Raw genomic sequence first — 11,205 nt, 5'->3', positions numbered from 1 at the left:
TGGCTCATCGCTGGAAATCTTGCAAAATTTGTAGCCGAGGCCCTGAGCCTCATCCGAAATTGGGCCTCAAACCTGATTTTAATAATAGAGGTGAGCTACTGGCGCCTGTCGTGCCTCCGGAGGCAGCTCACCCAACTTCAGGGATCGTAGTTGGGCCTGCTGCATTGCCGGGCAGAAATCATCAGCCCACAGTATTGCTTTGGAGCAGGGAAAGGCACATTTTCGCTACTATTTCTTCAGCCACCTTCAATGGTCCCTTTACAGAGTGCTGTAGAACTGGAAAAACCAAGTGGAGCTTGCACGGCGTATCTACCACCTAGTTTTTCTACGCATTTTGCAGACAGGTCCTAAAACAGGCACAGGATGCTTCTTTTCATATTTAAATTAATCCATTGCTGATTTCAGGCAGCCACCAGGCAATGCCTAAAAACAGAGAGGACCAATATGCCACCAGCATAGATTAGGTGCAATACCTTGCACCTAGAAATTAATACACATTGTGCCCATTTTATGTCCAAAAAACCAGGCAAAACGCATTCTAAATTCTACCCGTGTGACCCACGCCAAGTGCCAGGATGTCAAATTAGGCCCATGTGAATTGAATGCGACACCCCTATACTAAGCTCAATCTGACACCTTGCTGTTGTAAAATGTGCAGCAGATTTGTTCTAATGAGACCAACAAAAATGTTTCTCTTTTGGATGCTGACCTGACCTCTATTTAATTATTTGTTTCAATTTCAGATTTCCAATATTCAGTTTTTCTTTTATACCTTCAAGAACTTTTACATTGTTTCACGTCAACTGTTCCTCCATACGGTTGCCATATACAGAATATCAAGTTGCAAGCACACATTCTATAAACTGTACATACCCTGGTGCTTGGGAAAAGGCTCAGTTGGTAACACTCTTCCCTCTGAATCAGGGGATAGATTCAAGCCATTTAGAGAGTGCTGCATTATTAGAGGTGGAACATTTAACATGAGAGTCAATTCGGGTGGATGCAAACAATCTCATGCACTATATGGGTAGTCAATATTTTGAATGGTTAATTCCTCTGAGTATTCACAAGGGAAAATAAAAGCAACATGCCCTCCCCAAACAGAATTAACCAACGTAAAATTAGTGACTTCGATACAAATGAAATGCAAGTCCTGGACAGGCTTAAAGGGCTCAAAACAAACAAATTACCAGGTATTTATCCCAGAATGCTGTAAAAGACGGGAGGAGATTTATGATGCACTGATGACCATTATGAGTGAGGCGCTGGACATTGGGGAGGTAGCAGTAGATTGGAAGCAGGAGTATCTGTGTAATAATAGTAGCCAACATGGATTCAAAAGATTGTGTCTGACCAACTGCCTCGACTTCTTTGAGGAAGCAATATCCCAAGTGCACTGTGAATAGCCCCACGACACAGCGTACAAGGACTTCTAAAAGGCACGTGACAAAGTCGCTATGAAAGACCTTAGTCAAACACAAACTGTGGGACAAACAAAAGCAAAATACTGCAAATGCTGGAAATAAACACAGAAAATGTTGGAAACACTCAGCAGGTCAGGCAGCATCGGTTCAGAGAGAAACAGAGTTAACGTTTCAGCTCGATGACCTTTCATCAAAGCTGTGGGGATTCAGTGTAAATCCAGGGAATGGATAATAAAGTGGTTGAAGAGTAGAAAGCAATCAGTACTTATTAGAGGAGTTAGGTTAGGATGGGGCTGGGGGGTGGGGGAGTACTGAATTAGCTGCCCCAGGGCTTGGAGTCGAGACCATTATTGTTTCTCAATTACATAAATGACCTATACTCAGAAATAGATGTACTCCATGAATGGTGTTGAAATAGCTCAGAATCAAGTGGAAGGAGTCCGAGGAACCTTAATATACTCCAGGTGTGATCTCACCAAAGCCCCGTACAATTGTAGTAAGACTTACTTACTCTTGTACTCCAACCCCCCTTGCAATAAAAGCCAACATGCCATTTGCTTTCCTAATTGCTTGCTGTATCTGCAGGCTAACTCTGTGTTACTTGTACTAGGACACCAACATTTAATAGCTTCTCACCATTTAAAAAATCCTGTTTTCCCATTCTTCCTAACAAAGTGAATAACCTCACATTTCCCCACATTATACTCCATCTACCACCTTATTACCCACTCACTTAACCTGTCTATATCCCTTTGCAGGCTCTTTTGGCTGGATTTTGTGAATGGAGGCGATTTGGAGGCGGGACTGCTGCTTGTCATGTCAATGTCCCGCCTCCACCCTCGCCTGACCATTCAGAGGGATTTCCCCCTGATTGAGCTTGTTAAGCCCGCCCTGCGGGCTCAGCAAGCCTATTAGGGAAGAAGTCACTGACAGATCACGTCAATGTCAGACGTGCTATCTGTCAAGATTTCTTGAAAGAAGAAATGACAGCGTTTGACAGCTCTGTGAAGCTGTCAAACACTGACATTCTCTTTAGTTTGATGAGTCTTTGTGGTGAGGACTCAACAAACATTGAAAATAAGTACATTTCAGATGTCTGATGGATCGGAGGGTCCATCAGCCGTTACCTGAAATTGACAAGGTGGATGCCCGCTCTCCCGATCCAACGTGGCTAAAAGCTATAGAAGGAAAAAAAGCTAAGTGAACACTTTTTTAAACTAATCACACACCTTGCATACTTACCACTCCACAACTGCATCCATCACTCACCTCTACACCTTACTTCCAGGTGCCTCCGACCACCGCAGACCTCCTCCACATCTCCTCCAACCCGGCGGGGTTCTCCGAAGTCGGGAAGCCTTCACTTGTGAAGGTAAAATGGCACTAATCCTTTTTTCTGCCTGTTAACTACCTGTTAACAGGCTGTTAAAAGGATTAAAAGCCTTTCCCGCCTCCAGGAGACGGGACCCGATGCTGCACATCTTCCTGCCTCCTGGCAAGTGGGCACGGAGGCGAGTTTGCCATCCGCCCCCACTTTCTCCGATTTTACGGGCTGTCCCACCTCCATGCCCGCCTCCTTGGGGCTTGGAAAATCCAGCCCTTTGTGTCCTCCTCACAGTTTACTTTCCCACTTAGCTTTGTATCGTCAGCAAAATTGGATACAGTACACTCGATCCCTTCATCTAAGTCATCAATATAGATTACAAATAGCTGAGGCCCAAGCACTGATCCTTGCGCCACCCCACTCGTTACAGCCTGCCAACCTGAAAATGCCCCGTTTATCCCTACAGTTTTCTGCCCGTTAACCAATCCTCTATCCATGCTAATACATTATCCCCAACCCCATGAGCCCTTATCTTGCTAACAACCTTTTCTGTTGGACCTATCGAATGCCTTTTGGAAATCCAAATTTACTGCATCCACTGGTTCCCCTTTATCTACCCTGCTAGTTACATCCTTAATCAAGCCAATACCGTGTTGAAATACATAGCCAAACAGTTGAATACAGGTCAGAGGAACTTAAATAAAGGGAATTACGAGGGTCTGAGACGGGAATTGGGTAAGATTGATTGGGTGGTGTTTCTGGGGGGATTGACAGTAGAGAGACAATGGCAAGCATTCAAAGATAGAATGGAAGAATTCCAGAACATGTTTATACCGGTTTGGCATAAAAATAAACCTAAAAAGGTGACTCAACCGTGGATAACGAGGGAAATTAGGGACAGCATAAAATCAAAAAAAAGGGCATATCAACTGGCAAAAAAAAGCACCAGACCGGAAGATTGGGGGCAGTACAGGATACAGCAAAAGAGGACAAAGGGATTAATCAGGAAGGGGAAAATAGAATACGAAAGTAAACTTGCAGCAAACATAAAGACAGACTGCAAAAGCTTTTATCGGTATATCAGGAGGAAAAGACTGGTAAAATCCCAAGTCGGTCCCTTGCAGTCCGATTCGGGAGAATATATAATGGAGAATAAGGAAATGGCAGACCAATTAAACTCATACTTTGGTTCTGTATTCACAAAGGAGGACACAAATAACCTCCCAGGAATATCGGCAAACATGGGGACTAATGAGAGGGAGGAGCTGACAGAAATTAGTATCTCTAGGGATATGGTGTTGGGTAAGTTGAGGGGACTGAAGGCCGACAAATCCCCGGGGCCTGATAAACTACATCCTAGGGTACTTAAGGAGGTGGCCCTGGAGATAGCAGATGCTCTAAGGATCATCTTCCGGAACTCCATTGACTCGGGAACAGTGCCCGTGGATTGGAGGGTAGCTAATGTTACCCCAATATTTAAAAAGGGGGGTAGAGAGAAAGCAGGGAATTATAGACCAGTAAGCCTTACATCGGTTGTGGGCAAAATGCTGGAGTCCATTATTAAGGATAAAATAGCGGAGCACTTGACAAATGGGGAAAGGATCGGACAGAGTCAACATGGATTTACAAAGGGTAAATCGTGTTTGACTAATCTGCTGGAATTTTTTGAGGAAGTAACTGGTAAAATAGATGGGGGAGAGCCAGTGGATGTGGTGTACCTTGACTTCCAGAAAGCATTCGATAAGGTTCCACACAAAAGATTATCATGCAAAATTAAGGCTCATGGAATTGGGGGCAAAGTATTAACGTGGATAGAGAACTGGCTGGCGGATAGAAAACAGAGAGTTGGAATAAACGGCTCGTTTTCGGAGTGGCAGGCAGTGACCAGCGGGGTGCCGCAAGGATCTGTCCTGGGACCCCAGCTGTTCACAATATATATATAAATGATCTGGATCAGGGAATTGGATGCAATATTTCCAAATTCGCTGACGACACTAAACTAGGAGGAGGGGTGGGCTCTGATGAGGATGTCAGGAGGCTACAGTGCGATTTGGACAGGTTGGGGGAATGGGCGGATACGTGGCAGATGCACTATAATGTGGATAAATGCGAGGTTATCCACTTTGGGGGTAAAAACAGGAGGGTAGATTATTATCTAAATGGCAATAGATTGGGAGATGGGGAAGTGCAGAGGGACCTGGGTGTTCTTGTGCACCAGTCACTGAAGGAGAGCATGCAGGTGCAACAGGCGATTAAGAAGGCAAATGGTATGTTGGCCTTCATATCAAGGGGGTTCGAGTATAGGAATAGGGATACCTTACTACAGCTGTACAAGGTGCTGGTGAGACCGCATCTGGAGTATTGTGTACAGTTTTAGTCGCCCCATCTGCGGAAGGATGTTCTTGCCATGGAAAGAGTGCAACGGCGATTCACCAGGCTGATACCTGGAATGGCGGGAATGACCTACGAAGAGAGATTAAATAGTTTGGGCTTGTACTCACTGGAGTTTAGAAGATTGAGAGGGGATCTCATCGAAACATATAAAATTATGGCAGGCCTGGACAGGCTGAATTCAGAGAGAATGTTTCCAATGGCCGGGGAGCACAGAACCAGGGGCCACAGTCTAAAAATAGCGGGCAAATCATTTAAAACAGAGATGAGGAAGAATTTCTTCACTCAAAGAGTGGTGAGCCTGTGGAATTCCCTGCCACAGAGGGCTGTGAAGGCTAATTCAATAAATATTTTCAAGAGAGAATTGGATATATTTCTGAAGGCTAAGGGGATTAAGGGTTACGGAGAAAAGGCGGGGACGGGGTACTGAACTGGTAAGATCAGCCATGATCTCATTGAATGGCGGAGCAGGCTCGAAGGGCCGAATGGCCTACTCCTGTTCCTATCTCTATGTATCTATGTATCTATGTATAATCAAACTGTACAGTGCTCTGGTCAGACAACACTTCGAGTACTGCATCCAGGTCTGTTCACCATGACACAAGACACAAACACTGGAGGCAATGCAAAAGAGTGAACAGGCTGATCCCAGGTTTGAGATATGAGGAGAGACTAGAGTTAGGCATTTCACCCTCGAAATAAGGCATCTGAGACATGATCTTATAGTTAAATAGTGAATGGTATGGAAAGAGTAAATCCAGATTATTACTTTAGGAATAGAACAAGGGGGCATAGGTTCAAACTAATAAAAGGCAACTTTAAGACTGAAAACAGGAAGCTGTTTGTCACACGGAAAGTAATCAATACTTGGGATGGACTTCCAAATAGACTACTGGAGGCAAAAACCTGGAATGGGGCAGGGAGCTTCTGGATGGATTAACTAATATGGGCCAAATGGTCTTTCTTATGCTTTGGAGTAATGACCAAGTGATCATTAGAAGGCTCTCCGTCATAAACTATCTCTAGGCTATTAAAACTTGGCCTCTGATTTGATAGAATCATAGAATAGTTACAGCACAGAAGGAGGCCTTTCGGCCCGTTGAGCCTGTGCCGGCTCTCTGCAAGAGCACTTCAGCTAGTCCCACTCCCCTGCCCTTTCCCCATAGCCCAACAATTTTTTTTTCCTTCAGGTACTTACCCAATTCCCTTTTGAAAGCCACGATTGAATCTGCCTCCACCACCCATTGCATTCTAGATCATAACCACTCGCTGCGTAAAAAAGTTTTTCCTCAGGTCACCTTTGGTTCTTCTGCCAATCACCTTAAATCTGTGTCCTCTGGTTCTCGACCGTTCCGCCAATGGGAACAGTTTCTCTCTAACTACTGTCTAGACCCCTCATGATTTTGAACACCTCTATCAAATCTCCTCTCAACCTTCTCTGCTCCAAGGAGAACAACCCCAGCTTCTCCAGTCTATCCACGTAACTGAAGTCCCTCATCGCTGGAACCATTCTTGTCAATCTTTTCTGCACTCTCCACATCCTTCCTAAAGCGTGGTGTCCAGAATTGGACACATTTGTTTGTTTGTTTTCTGTCTTTGTTTTGTTACTTCTCTTGAAGTAGCAATTCAAAGTACAGCTCAACACAGAGCCGCAGCCCTCCAGTACCTCCTAAGTGTCTATCCTTCATGTGTAAACCACAACAGTGAATATTGGACTGAACACAGGCCATCACGGCCAAGTCCAATGCTGTCCTCATTTGTACATGTGCAAACTTGCACATTTTATTTCTTAGAATCTTAAGGTTCATTTTGGAAGCTTGCTAGCCACGAGCACATAAAAAATGGTGTTTGTGGGAAGTCATCTCCGTATCTGTATTTCAGTTGGAAGCTTGCACAGAATATAGGAATTCACACAAAGTCTCTCCTGCAAAGGACAAAGAAACAATAAAATAGTATAGTCCTCTAGAGTGATCATATGATTGGGAACTTAATAGTATGAAAACAAGTCAATTATAATAAGCATCAAATCTTAATCCAGTGAAATATTGCTCAGCTATTGCAAAGAAATAGCTTGCATTCAAACATTTCTGGTTTGCAACCTAAACTTTTTCAACAATTCATTTTTTTTTAGAATAGGACCTTACTATAGGATAAAATATTTATTTTTTTAAGCCAAATCCACTTATTTAGAAACATAGAAGATAGGAGCAGGAGTAGGCCATTCGGCCCCTCGAGCCTGCTCCGCCATTCAATGAGATCATGGCTGATCATCCAAATTCAGTACCCTGTCCCTGCTTTCTCCCCATATCCCTTGATCCCTTTAGCCTTAAGAAATATATCCAACTCCTTCTTGAATATATTTAATGAATTGGCCTTTACTGCCTTCTGTGATAGAGAATTCCACAGGTTCACCACTCTCTGGGTGAAGAAATTCCTCCTCATCTCTGTCCTAAATGGCTTACCCCTTATCCTTACACTGTGACCCCTGGTTCTGGACTCCCCGACCATCGGGAACATCCTTCCTGCATCTAGTCTGTCTAGTCTTGTTAGAATTTTATAAGTTTCAATGAGATCCCCTCTCATTCTTCTAAACTCCAGCGAGTACAAGCCCAATCAACCCTATCTCTCCTCATACGTCATTCCTGCCATCCCAGGTATCAGCCTGGTGAATCTTCGCTGTGCTCCTTCCATGGCAAGAACATCCTTCTTCAAATAAGGCGACCAAAACTGTACACAATACTCAAGATGTGGTCTCACCAAGGCCCTGTACAACTGCAGCAAGACATCCTTGTTCCTGTACTCAAACCCTCTCGCTACGAAGGCCAACATACCATTTGCCTTCTGAACCGCCTGCTGCACCTGCATGCTTACCTTCAGCGACTGGTGCACAAGGACGCCCAGGTCTCGTTGCATTTCCCCTTCTCCCAATCTATTGCCATTCAGATAATAATCTGCCTTCTTGTTTTTGACACCAAAGTGGATAACACGCATTTATCCACGTTATATTGCATCTGCCCAATCACCCAACCTGTCCAAATCATACTGGAGTTTTTCAGCATCCTCCTCAAAGCACACACGCCCACCCAACTTTGTGTCGTCTGCAAACTTGGAGATATTACATCTAGTTCCCTCATCCAGATCATTAATATATATTGTGAATAGCTGGGTCCTAGCACCGATCCCTGCGGTACCCCACTAGTCACTGCCTGCCACTCGGAAAAAGAGCAGTTTATTCCAACTCTTTGCCAACCAGTTCTCTATCCAAGTCAATACCTTGCCCCCAATCCCACGTGCCTTAACTTTACACGCTAATCTCTTGTGCGGGACCTTATCGAAAGCCTTTGAAAGTCCAAATACACCACATCCACTGGTTCTCCCTTAACTATTTTACCAGTTACATCCTCAAAAAATTCCAGTAGATTAGTCAAGCACGATTTACCTTTTGTAAATCCATGTTGACTTTGTCCGGTCCGGTCACTGTTTTCCAAGTGCTCTGCTATTACATCTTTTATAATGGACTCTAGCATTTTCCCCACTATCGATGTCAGGCTTGCCAGTCTGTAATTCCCCGTTTTCTCTCTACCACCTTTTTTGAACAGTGGGGTAACATTAGCTACCCGCCAATCCATGGGTACTGTTCCAGAGTCTATTGAATTTTGGAAGATGACCAGCAATGCAACTACTATTTCTAGTTCCTTAAGTACCCTAGGATGTAGATTATCAGGCCCTGGGGATTTATCGGCCTTCAATCCCATTAATTTCCCCAACACCATTTCCTACAAATACTGATTTCTATCAGTTCCTCCCTTTCATTAGACCCTATGTTCCCCGACATCTCTGGTAGGTTATTTGTGTCCTCCTTTGTGAAGACAGAACCAAAGTATTTATTTAATTGGTCTGCCATTTCTTTGTTCCCCATTATAAATTCCCCTGATTCTGACTGCAAGGGACCTACGCTTGACTTCATCAATCTTTTTCTCTTCACATATTTATAAAAGCTTTTACAGTCAGTTTTTATGTTCCCTGCAAGCTTACTCTCATAATTTATTTTCCCCCTCTTAATTAATCCCTTTGTCCTCCTTTGTTGAATCCTAAACTGCTCCCAATCCTCAGGTTTACTGCTTTTTCTGGCCAATTTATATGCCCTCTCCTTGGATCTTATGCTATCTCTAATTTCCCTTGTTAGCCACGGTTAAGTCACCTTTTTTGTTTTATTTTTATGCCAAACTGGGATAAACAAATTCTGTAGTTCATCCATGCGATCTTTGAATGTTTGCCATTGCCTATCCACCGTCAACCCTTTAAGTAACATTCCCCAATCAATCCTACCCAACTCGTGCCTCATACCATCATAGTTTCCTTTATTTAAATTCAAGACCCTAGTCTCTGAGTCAACTACTTCACTCTCCATCTTAATGAAGAATTCTATCATATTATGATCGCTCCGACCCAAGGGGCCTCGCACAACAAGATTGCTAATTAATCCTTTCTCATTACATAATACCCAGTCTAAGATGGCCTGATCTCTAGTTGGTTCCTCGACATATTGGTCCAGGAAACCATTCCTTATACACTCCAGGAATTCCTCCTCCACAATATTGTTACTAATTTGGTTAGCCCAATCTATATGTAGATTAAAGTCACCTTTCTTTCCTGAAGGTACCGACACTTGTTAGGATATGCTTCTACACGTGCTGTGGCTCAGTGGGTAGCGCACTCGCCTCTGAGTCAGAAGGCTGTGGGTTCAAGTCCCACTCCAGGAACCCGAGAACATAAGAAATAAGAGCAGGAGTAGGCCATACGACCTCAACTCCATTTTCCCACCCGATCTCCATATCCCTTGATTCCAAAAATCTATCTATCTCAGCCTTGAATTTACTCAAACACTCAGCATTCACAGCCCTGTGGGGCAGAGAATTCCAAAGATTCACAACCCCGAGTGAAGAAATTCCTCCTCATCTCGGTCTTAAAAAGCCTACCCCTTATCCTGAGACTATGCCCCCTAGTTCTAGACTCTCCAGCCAGGGGAAACAACCGCTCAGCATCTACCCTGTCAATCCCCTTCAGAATCTTGTATGTTTCAATGAGATCACCTCTCATTCTTCTAAACTCCAGAGAGTATAGGCACAATCTCTCATCATAGGTCAGCCCTCTCATCCCAGGAATCAATCTAGTGAACCTTCGTTGCATCAACTTCAAGACAACAATATCCTTCCTTACAATAGCAAAATTCTCCACGGATGCTGCCTGGCCTGCTGAGTGTTTCCAGCGTTTTCTGTTGTTATTTCAGATATCCTTCCTTAGATAAGGAGACCAAAACTGCGCACAGTACTCCAGGTGTGGTCTCACCAAGGCCCTGTACAATTGTAGCAAGACTTCCTTACTCTTATACTCCCTTGCAATAATGGGCAACATGCCATTTGCCTTCCTTATTGCTTGCTGTACCTGCATGCTAGCTTTCTGTGTTTCTTGCATGAGGACACCCAAATCTCTCTGAACACCAACATTTGAAAGTTTCTCACCATTTAAAAAATTGTTTTTCTATTCTTCCTACCAAAGTGAATAACCTCACAATTCCCTACATTATACTCCATCTACCACCTTACTGCCCACTCAGTCTATCTATATCCCTTTGCAGACTCTGTGTTCTCCTCACAGCTTACTGTCCCACCTAGCGTTGTATCATCAGCAAACTTGGATACATTACACTTGGTCCCTTTTCTAGGTCATTAATATAGATTGTAAATCTAGGCTAACACTCCAGTGCAGTGCTGAGGGAGTGCTGCACTGTCGGAGGTGCCGTCTTTTTGGATGAGACGTTAAACCGAGGCGCCATCTGTCCTCTCAGGTGGACGTAAACCATCCCATAGCACTATTTCGAAGAGCAGCAGGGGAGTTAACCCCGTTGTCCTGGCCAATATTTATCCCTCAATCAACATAACAAAAAACAGGTAATTATCACATTGCTGTTTGTGGGAGCTTGCTGTGCGCAAATTGGCTGCCACGTTTCCCATATTACAACAGTAACTACACTCCAAAAGTACTTCATTGGCTGTAAAGCGCTTT

Source organism: Somniosus microcephalus, chromosome 5 (assembly GCF_052327205.1).
Source record: "Somniosus microcephalus isolate GS21.2 chromosome 5, FLI_Smic_1.0, whole genome shotgun sequence".
NCBI classification, from domain to species: domain Eukaryota; kingdom Metazoa; phylum Chordata; class Chondrichthyes; order Squaliformes; family Somniosidae; genus Somniosus; species Somniosus microcephalus.
The sequence above is the reverse complement of the archived record's forward strand: the minus strand, read 5'-3'. Positions refer to the sequence as shown.